The following is a 10,592-nucleotide window of genomic DNA, read 5'->3' as shown; positions in this document are numbered from 1 at the left end:
AGTACCTTCAGAAGGCAGTCCTGGAGAAGCACGTATGTAGTGAGTCCAGCTCCGGTCACCACCAGGACACTGTGCACCAAGCTCTCAGAACTGGCAACTGCCCACTGGGCCGGGCCAGTGAGCAAAGAGCCAGGCTGAAGGCAGAGAACCCCGGAGCTTGGCAACGACAGTCGCTTTTCCTGGACATATCACTGAATTGTGAGTTTTAAAAGGGAAAGAGAGCTAACCATTATGGTATTTGGGATTTCCACAAAATTGTGTCCAAAGACGGCTGTGATAAATATTTCACAAGAATAGGTAATTCCAAAAACAACCACATTACAGCATAGTGGTTTAAAAAATGGGATCTGAAGTCAGAGCTGGGTGTTAATCCCAACCCCACCCACTGTGAGTCAAGTGACCTTGGACAGAGTGTAAGTCATCTCTGCAGGCTCAGTTTCCTTTCTGTAAAATGGGAAAAATCACAAGGTTATTAAATGAGATAATATTTTAAAAGGTACCTAGATCATGGGCTTCCCAAGTGGCTCAGTGGGTAAAGAATCCACCTGCAACACAGAAGTTTGTGGGTTCAATCCCTGGGCCAGGAAGATCCCTTGGAGAAGGGACTGGCTACCCATTCCAGCACTCTTGCCTGGAGAATCCCATGGACAGAGGAGCCTGGTGGGCTACAGTCCATGGGGTCGCAAAGAGACACGACTGAAGTGATTCAGCACACACACACATACACACACACCTAGCTCATAGAAGTTACTTAGTAAGAGGTAATCACGATAATATTCCAGTATGTTCTAAATGTAACCAAAGGCAAAAGAAATGACAAAGTGAGCACTGTTGCTCTTCTCGGTATTTCCTTAGACCACTGAGAGAACTCAGGAATCATGTGGTCCAGAGTCAAAGGGCCATCATCTAGGACCCATTCCAGCATCCCTAGGCATCCATTGTCTCTAGAGTGCTTGGAGTGTTCTCAGGTTCCTGCTGTTAGGAGAGGAAACCAGAGTTACCCACAGAGCAGGGAGGGGTGGGGAAATACGTTCCAGTCCCTGAGCGACTTCAAAATAGAAGAATTTTCAGAAGCAGGGAATTTCTGAGATTCCAAGAAGATATTTGAGAACGTTCTTCCCCCAGAGGGAAGAAACTAGGTCATGTGCTCTTAACCCAATGAGGTTTAGGGTCACAGTGAAGAGAGAGAGAGAAGATAGTTGACCTTAATTAGCTCCCAAAAAAGCCCAGGACTCCTGGGATTAATCCAAAAGTAAGCAGAACGTCTACTGGAGAGATCCAAGCTCCCAAATTGTAAGTACTAGTTTCGGTAGGATGAAACCAAATCTAGGACAGCTTCTGAACAATTACCATTTTAACTAGCATTTCCATGCTATAAGAACTAAATTTACCCTTACCACAACTCCCGTTTATAGAAAAGGCTCAGTCGCCACCCGAAAGTACGTTCTATGAAGGGACGGACTGTGTCTGCCCTTTTCACTGCATGTGCCCAAGGAATGGCAGCGTGCCTGGCACATAGCTGGTACTTAATAAATATTCATTGAACTGAATCATTCAAAGCCACACAGCAAGTTAGTGGAAGGAGCTGGGATTTGAACCCTAGTCTGACGCTCAGAACCACACTCGCCCCTGTGCCATACTGCCAGGCAGGGCACACAGGCCAGAAGCTATCGCAAAGCAAGCTTTTGCCCTGGCTGTCTGCCCCCAAGCTCTCCTCGGGTCCACCAAGGTTTTCTACCAACTGGGAAAACCACTTGGCAGGGCACCCTGAGGAGAATCTATGAAGCAAAACATTGTGGCAGATACTGCTCATGACCTCTCAAGTATCTTATTCTTCCCTTGCTAAAAGAACTTTGATCTATTCATTCCCCTATGAGAAATGTTTGGTAGCTTAACTATCATGAAGATTTCCTCAGTGTACATAAGTCTACTAGGTGGGGCTTCCATTAAAGCTATCGTGATACTGTTCAGTTTGAATATTAATAACACAAAACTCCACTCAATCATTTTAATAACAGGGCCTTCCTCTGCTCTACAGTGCGATCCTCAGTGTGGATTAGAAAATGTGTCTGCAAAACTAAGTGGAATCATGAATTGACCACAGCCCCTGACAACAGCAGAACTTCTGCTGTCTACATATTGCCTCCCTGATGGCTCAGACGGATGAACTTTTGCCTTTGAGTATGCCTTTTCTTCCTGTCTAGAGGTGAAACAGCTGTCCTGAGAGAATAAGGACAGAAGCCTCAAGCTGAGGCTAGTGAAGCAGGAAGCCACAAGGAACCTGATCACTAGTCCCTGGCAACTATCTGGGGAGGCTGCCCCTGCCTTGGCCTGTCTACTTTCTGATTTCTTGCTTTGGGAGAAAAATAAACCTCTATTTGGTTGACCTGACATTGCATGGTTTCTTCGGATGCTGCTTGCAATTGCTGAGTGACAGTATTCAAGCAAAGCATAAAGAAGAGAACACTGCACATTCCTCAAAAAATCTTCAGTTTTAAGACCCAAGCCTCCCTAGTCTTATCTCCTCCTATGGCCTTTCATAAACACGTCCTTCCAACCCCAGCAGACTCTTTCCCTTATTCCAAATAAACAACATATTTTAAGATTAATGCTGTTTTCCTAACCTGATATGTCTTTCTTCCATAATCATTTACAGGCCTTGGAAGATTCAAAGAATTTATGTCGATCACAGTGGCCAGTGGAAGATGAGAAGAAAATTTGTCTTCTAAATATAAGCCAGATGCTTTTGCCTTAAATACCCATTTCTAGAGTAGGAAAATCTAATGCTCTGGTAAGGGACCTGATTTACTCTTGGCTTTTTTTTTAATATGAAAGACTATCACCTTTAAAAAATGATTAATAAGTTATGTATTTGGAATGTTAGAATGGAAAAGCTCATTTACAACAGTGGTTATGAGAAAAATCAAACTTTTAAGAATATTTTTCCTATTCTATCATATCTGATTATACACAAAGATATAAAGTTTTATATATGTAACAGAACATATAAGTAAATATGTTATGTTGTCTCATAGTAGAAACTATAAAGGCTTAGCACTGTGATCTAACATTCTGTGTGGTGGCCAAACCCACAAATTATTGACCAAAATATTTCGTTTCCAGAGCTACTTATTATGTAACTAGGAGAAACTAATTAAACCTCCCAGTTCACCCATCTGTCAAAGAGAAATATTATTATATTTGCCATCTGTGCAGCCTTCAGGTATGGCAAATATTGATGAGAGGATTTTAACTAAGTATAGGGCTTTGTGTCAGCTCATTTCAAAGACTTGATCAGTACTGAAAACTCCAGAAATCAATTTTTGTATATTGATTTTATTTATTTGCTCTTTAAATAAAATATTCCAGATATAGCTAAAGCGCTAATCCCACCCCAGGCTTTCTCTATCTTCTTTCTCCAGAGGTATCCTAAATTTAGGGGGAATCAATTCCATGCAAGAATGTATAATTTTACCACATGCATATGCAGGAATATATATTATTATTTTTGTTTTTAAATTTAACTTGCATGTATTTTGTTCTGTAAATCTATTCATACTGATATAGGAAGATTGATGCAAGTACTTTAACTGTTAACTAGTAATAATCTACAGTTAGCTAATCCATTCCCTGATTAGTGGAGAGTTAGGCTGTTCCTCATTTTTTACTATACCCAGCAATGCTTTAAAAAAGAATATTTGTGTACATATATGTAAGTGTTTCACTAAAATATGTGACTGTATTTTAAAGTAGAATTGCTGTGCACTTCTGTGCATTTTTACCAAAAGCCCTATAGGAATTTTTATTGGAATGGCATTCAATTTTTAGATAAATTTAAGGATACTTAATATTTTTAGGAATATACTTATCTGTGAATATGGTATGTCTCTGAAAATTCTAAGATCATCTACTTTATGTCTGTAAATAAAGTTTCATAATTTCATGCATAAAGAAAGGAAAAGTTTCTGTGAGATTTTTTCCCCTAGATAATGTATATTTTCTCTTTCCACACTGTTCCCCATGCTTTTTTAATTTATTGCATTTTTGAGTTACACTTTACCATTTTTCATATTGCATTCTTACAAGGTTGTGCTGTTATACACATACTCTACTGAGTTGCTTTTTTTTTTCTACATTGAATTTCTGTTGTTAATTCTGTATTCAGCAAACTTGGTGAACACTATAAATTCTAAAGATTCTTTTATCTACCTCGGGATGTTTCTGGATTTTCCAAAAGCTTTGTCTGCAGATTCCCATGGGTTTTCTTTCAGAAACACATTATTTGTGGATGCAGAGAGTGGGACACGACTGAGCGACTGAATTGAACTGAACTGAATGCTGTCACTTCTTTTCAATCATCGCACATTATCTTTCTTATCTTAATTTGTTAGCTAGAACTTACAGTATCATATAGAATAAAAGTTTGAAAAAAATGCATCTTTGTCTTCTTTTTTTTTTTCTCTGTCTTCTTTTTGCCTTTAAAAAATACATCTAATGATACTAGGTCTAATGATCCTAGTTTGTTATCAGTTACTATCATTAATCAGTGGGTCATTTTATAACAGTTTCCAAGTTTCAATATCAATGTCGAGAAATAGGGTGTTTAGATAAACAGATAACAGATGACCATAATGAAAAATTTCTTTAAATCTGATTATTCTAAATAAACATGGGTAATAATTTTTCTATACATCAGGTCATATCTTGAAGCCCCAGTCCAAAATTTCTTCAAAAATTCTGGGGAACTTTGAGAACTAAATAGTTTAAAAATGAATTTCAAATATTAACAGGAATTTTTAAAGTCATCTCACTTGATGAAACACATAATTAATACCTTCCATCTACTGATACAATTAACTCTTTTGATAGGACACAGGCAAATAATCAAAATTAACTCTAAATACTTAAAGCAACTTTTTAAAAGTCCAGGTTGGTAGGAAGATTAAGTTGGTGAAGCCACTATGGAAAACAGTATGAAGGTTCCTCAGAAAACTAAAATTAGAACTACCATATGATCCAGCAATCCCACTCTTAGGAATACCAGGACAAAAGTATAATTCAAAAAGATACATGCACCCTTATGTTCATAGCAGCACTGTTCACAACAGCCAAGACACGGAAACAACCTAAACATCTCTTGACAGATGAATGGAAAATGAAGATGTAGTGCATGTATACAATGGGATACCACTCGGCCATAAACAAGAATGAAATAATGCCATTTGCAGCAACATGGATGCAACTAGAGATTATCATATTAAAAGTGAAGAAAGACAGAAAGAAAAAGGTAAATACCACATGATATCACTTACATGTGGAGTGTAAAATATGTCACAAATGAAAGCAGGAACAGACTCACAGATATGGAGATCAGACTTGTGGCTGACAAGGGGGCGATAGGATGGGGAGGGCGGAAGGGATGGAGAGGGATGGACTGGATGTTTCGGGTTAGCAACTGCAAACCATTACATCTAGAATGAATAAACAACAAGGTCCTACTCTATATCACCAGGAGCTATATTCAATCTCCTAGGATAAACCACAATGGAAAAGAATATAAATATGTGTGTAATTTCTGTATAGCACAATATTGTAAATCAACTATACGTCAATTTTAAAAAAATAGAGGATAAAAATGCAAAACATGGTAATATCCTACTTTACTGTTATTACTGGCTTGTCTAATCTGTTTGGGGCTGTTTTTGCTAAAAATGGGGGCATCTTCTTGACTGCTCTTCCCCCAAAAGATAATCTACTTGTGAGGAGCAAATAATCTTAAAATTAATTTGTTAAACAGATTATCATGCACATGCAAAGTATTTTCTAATGGAAACATTAAAAATAGTTAAATTCTCACACTGACTCATAAAAATCTATTTATTCCATGATATACCAGAAACAAGTACAAACTATGCTCTTTCAACTACACCAAGCCATCACTTATACTTCTATAATGGCAATTTATAAGAAGGTCACTTTTAAGATCTTCATCATGGGGGTAAGGAGTTATGCATTTGTTGGGAAGGAAAGGTGAATGACCTTGAGTGACAACAGTTTGTCTTCCTTAAATCAGATCTTTTTTTTTTTTTTTTTAAATATTATTTTATTAGTTGGAGGCCAATCACTTCACAACATTTCAGTGGGTTTTGTCATACACTGACATGAATCAGCCATAGAGTTACACGTATTCCCCATCCCGATCCCCCCTCCCACCTCCCTCTCCACCCGACTCCTCAGGGTCCTCCCAGTGCACCAGGCCCGAGCACTTGACTCATACATCCCACCTGGGCTGGTGGTCTGTTTCACCATAGATAATATACATGCTGTTCTTTCAAAACAGATCTTTTAACTTAAACTGTTAAACTATCTATTTTCATTTAGAATTACAATAAAAACCTTGATTCAAGACTCTAAGATTCTCAGACTTACCTAGCCCAGTGTTACTTGCTCAATTGCATCCAACCCTTTTCAACCTCATGAACTGTACCTCTGTCCATGGGATTCTCCAGGCAAGAATACTGGAGTGGGTTACCGTTCCCTTCTCCAGGGGATCTTTCTGACACAGGGATTGAACCTAGATCTCCTGCATTGCAGATGGATTCTTTACCATCTGAGCCACCACAGATGCTTCAAATCAAGCTTTGTTACATTCTGGGACTTTACGGAACAGAAATCATAAATCCAATCAACGAGACCTTCCTGCTTCATATCAGTGTTCTCAAACTTAGTTGCATAAGAATTACCTAGTTAACTATGTGAGGTGATGGATATGTTAATTGGCTTGCTGTGGCAATTATTCCACGGTGTATATGTATACCAAAATATCAAGTCCAGGTCATTCTCTTTAAATATGTACACTGTTTATTTGTCCATTGAGTTATAATAACTCAATAAAGATGGAAGTAAAAAAGAATCAACTAGCAACATTATTAAAATTCTTTCAATTTTTTTATCACCCTACCCTGCAAAGATATTGACTCATAGGTCTAGGGTGGGATTGATACATTTTCATTTTTGATAAGTATTCTCTGTTAAAATACTGATGGGAATTGACCCCAAACAGAGAGAAACACTTCTGTAGATAAAGTATATACCCACAGCTGTGGTCTATACCAAATCTCTGATTTCTAGTCCTTTTACCATCAACATATACCATATTCTCTAAAGCACAATGGCCTTACTGGCATCTCAACTCTCCCCATTCAATCCCGATTAGTAAAACAATAGGTTAAGCATCTCTTAGTTGAGGTCCGCACCTGCACTAAGGTCTTGGGGCTTCCCTAGTGGCTCAGTCAGTAAAGAAGCTGCCTGCGGTGCAGGAGACCCGGCTTCAGTCCCTGGGCCGAGAAGATCCCCTGGAGAAGGAAATGGCAAACCACTCCAGTATTCCTGCCTGGAAAACCCCACGGACAGAGGAGCCTGGAGGGCTACAGACCATGGGATCCCAAGAGTCAGACATGACTTAGCGACTAAACCACCACCAAGTTCTTATTTTACATAACCTTCTGGCTATCTCTTCTGCTCTGACATGCAGTGCTTTACCGAATAGCATCGAAATACCTAGGTCACTGCCAAAATTCAATATGCATGTTTTTGCCTTTCTTTTTTAATGTTTTTATTTACAATCCAATCATTTTGCCCCACAATGAAAATAATAAATCATAAAGTATTGTCATTGTTTTCATGTTATTTACCATAATTATTTTTAACAGCTTTATTAGGATATAACTTATACCATAAATTTCACCAGTTTAAGTACACGTAAGTATGTAATTCAATGGTATTTAAAATATTTACAGAATTGTGAAACTGTTATTATATTCTAATTTTAAAACACTGTCATTGTTCCAAAAAGCCCCATGCACATTAGCAGTCACTTCTTATCCTTTCCCTTCTCTTTCCCACTAACTGCGGTCAACCATTAATCTACTTTGTGTTGCTACAGATTTGCTTCTTCTGTGTTCTTCATACAAACGGAATCACACAATATGTGGTCTTTTATGACTGGCTTCTTTCACTTGGAGTAATGTTTTTGTGGTTTATCCATGTTGTAGCACATATCATTATTTCATTTCTTTTCATGGTCAAATAATATTCCATTGTATGACAATATAATATTTTGTCTATCCATTCATCTGTTGATGGATGTTTAGAATGTTTCCACTGCTTGGCTATTATGAATAATACTGTTATATGTGTTCAGTTACAAGTTATTGTTACGCACTGTTTTCAATTCTCATAGGTATACACCTAGTAGTAGAATTTCTGTATCACAGTAACTCTGTTTTTAATATTTTGATGAGCTGCCAAACTGTTTTGCAGAGTGATTGTATCATTTTACATTCTCATCAGCAAGGTATGAGAGTTGCAATTTCTCCACATCCTTGACAGTACTTGCTATTATACACTGTCTTTTTTTATTAAACTATGCTAGTGAATGTGAAGTAGTATTTCATTGTGACCATGATTTGCATTTCCCTAATGGCTAATGATATTGAGCATCTTTTCATATGCTTGTTGGTAATTTGTATATATATTTTTTGGAGAAATGTCTATTCTTATCCTTCACATATTTAAAAAATATATTGCCATTTTCTTATGGAGTTGTAAAAGTTCTTTATCTAGTATGGATATATGTTTAAATATATGATTTGCAAATATTATCCCTCGGTCTATAGACTGTCTTTTTTCTTCCTGATGATGTCCTTTAAAGCACAAAAGTTTTTAATTTAATGAAGTCCAAGTTAACAGCCTTCTCTTCTATTGCTTATGCTTTTGCTGTTGTGTTTAAGAAATCATTGCCTAATTCAAGATGAAGAGTTACTTCTGTGTTTTCTTCCACGATTTTTATTACCATGACTACTTTTATAGATGTGAATGAATGGGAAGTGAAATCTAAAGTGGTATAATCAAAGAACTATCCAGAGAGAATATTTCAATTACTTAATTTTACAGATAATAATTACTAGGATTATGGGATAGTTCCTGGGCATTAACTCCAACTACAGATAAGTTGATAGAAGAAGTATCAATAGAGAACTGTGAAGTCATAGTGAACCTAAAAACACTTAAGGAATAGGTAGGAACCTGGATTGGTGAGAAATCAGAGGAGCTTGTCTCTATGCCCAGGGCACCTCTGGGGGACACTCCAAAGCAGTTCTGATGGCTGCCAATCATAAAGAAGTCAGGAACCCTAACTCCTGCCCTCACACTGTAGGATATCAGCTAGAGGGAATGGACTCACTTCCAGGCTATTCAACCAAGTTCAGGCTTGATACCATACAGGCTTGGTCAGTCATTTGTCACCATGAGAATGAGAGGTTTCTTTCTTCAACTGGTTAAAAGGTATATATGAGCACAAGAAAGTATCAGCTTTGTCACCATCCCTGGATGGTGACACCAAGGATGTCATTGTGGATCACACCAGGGTCACCATCTGTCCATAGGTGATACCTTTTAGGTCTAACAGCCAACTACCATGAGTCACTGGTCAACTGTTCTCCTTGGTCCATATGGGAAGAAGAACCAGGAAGATACTATTATTTTATAACAGAAGGAACACAGGTGAGGATAAGAGAAGAATTTACTGATGGCCTGTCAAAATAACTTCATCAAAGAAATGAGTATCATGGGCATTTTGAATCTAGCTTCCCCTTCACGTTCCCAGTACTATGTGAAGAGTAAATGTCTCCTAATTCAGTGAACCGATCACAGGAGTAAAAAACAGCACACACTGTGTTGAAACCTTATTCCTTCCCTTCAAAACACAAAAGAAACATAAGGTTCACTGTGAACTATTTGATACAACTAAGTCACTATACCCTGAAGGCATTCTAGGCATCATTTATGAAAACAAACCCAATCACAACACAATGGTGAAATGTGGAAGGTCATTTGCCAGCCTGGTGGAAAACAAAATGTCTTCTAAGGACCTGGCAGGGAAAAGAGCAAAGTGTCATCTGTCTGGCATCCTTCATGTAATAATATAGAACTACTCAACACATGATTTGATACATCTTCATAACACAGGATCACTTTCTATTCTGTAGAGAAATAGCATTTAGAAGAGAATCTATCCTCACCTAAGTGGAATGGTTTGATGGGTTTTCTCTTAAAGTTGCATAGTGGATAACCTGAATTTTTCAGTCTTGCCAACCCTAGGATTCTGTGGAGTCACAAAATGGTTGTTTTAAAGAGAGAGCAAACCAACCAGGCAGGGGTTTTTTTGGTTTTTTTTTTTTTTTTTTTTTTTTTGTATTTACACAAAAAGGATAGCTACAGGAACAGAACTTAATATTCAGGTAATTTTCATCTAAAATTCCCTATATTTTGAGATGTTGTCTCTTACATATTTTATTCTTACTTTCAAATTTTTCATAAACTATTTGCTCATAGTTTTCTATTTTTGTATAATGTCATCTACTTGTTCCTTAAAACAATCTCCAGGATAGAAATTCAAGGTTTTGAAATACAATCAACTTTGCAAGCATGCTGACACATTAAATTCTCTCAGAGTATTACTGTGACTCAGAATAGTTATATCTTCTTTTCAAATCAAGGCTTTCAATATGTAAATGAATCATGCAATAATC

This window comes from Muntiacus reevesi, chromosome 1 (genome assembly GCF_963930625.1).
Source record: "Muntiacus reevesi chromosome 1, mMunRee1.1, whole genome shotgun sequence".
Taxonomy (NCBI): domain Eukaryota; kingdom Metazoa; phylum Chordata; class Mammalia; order Artiodactyla; family Cervidae; genus Muntiacus; species Muntiacus reevesi.
The sequence above is the reverse complement of the archived record's forward strand: the minus strand, read 5'-3'. Positions refer to the sequence as shown.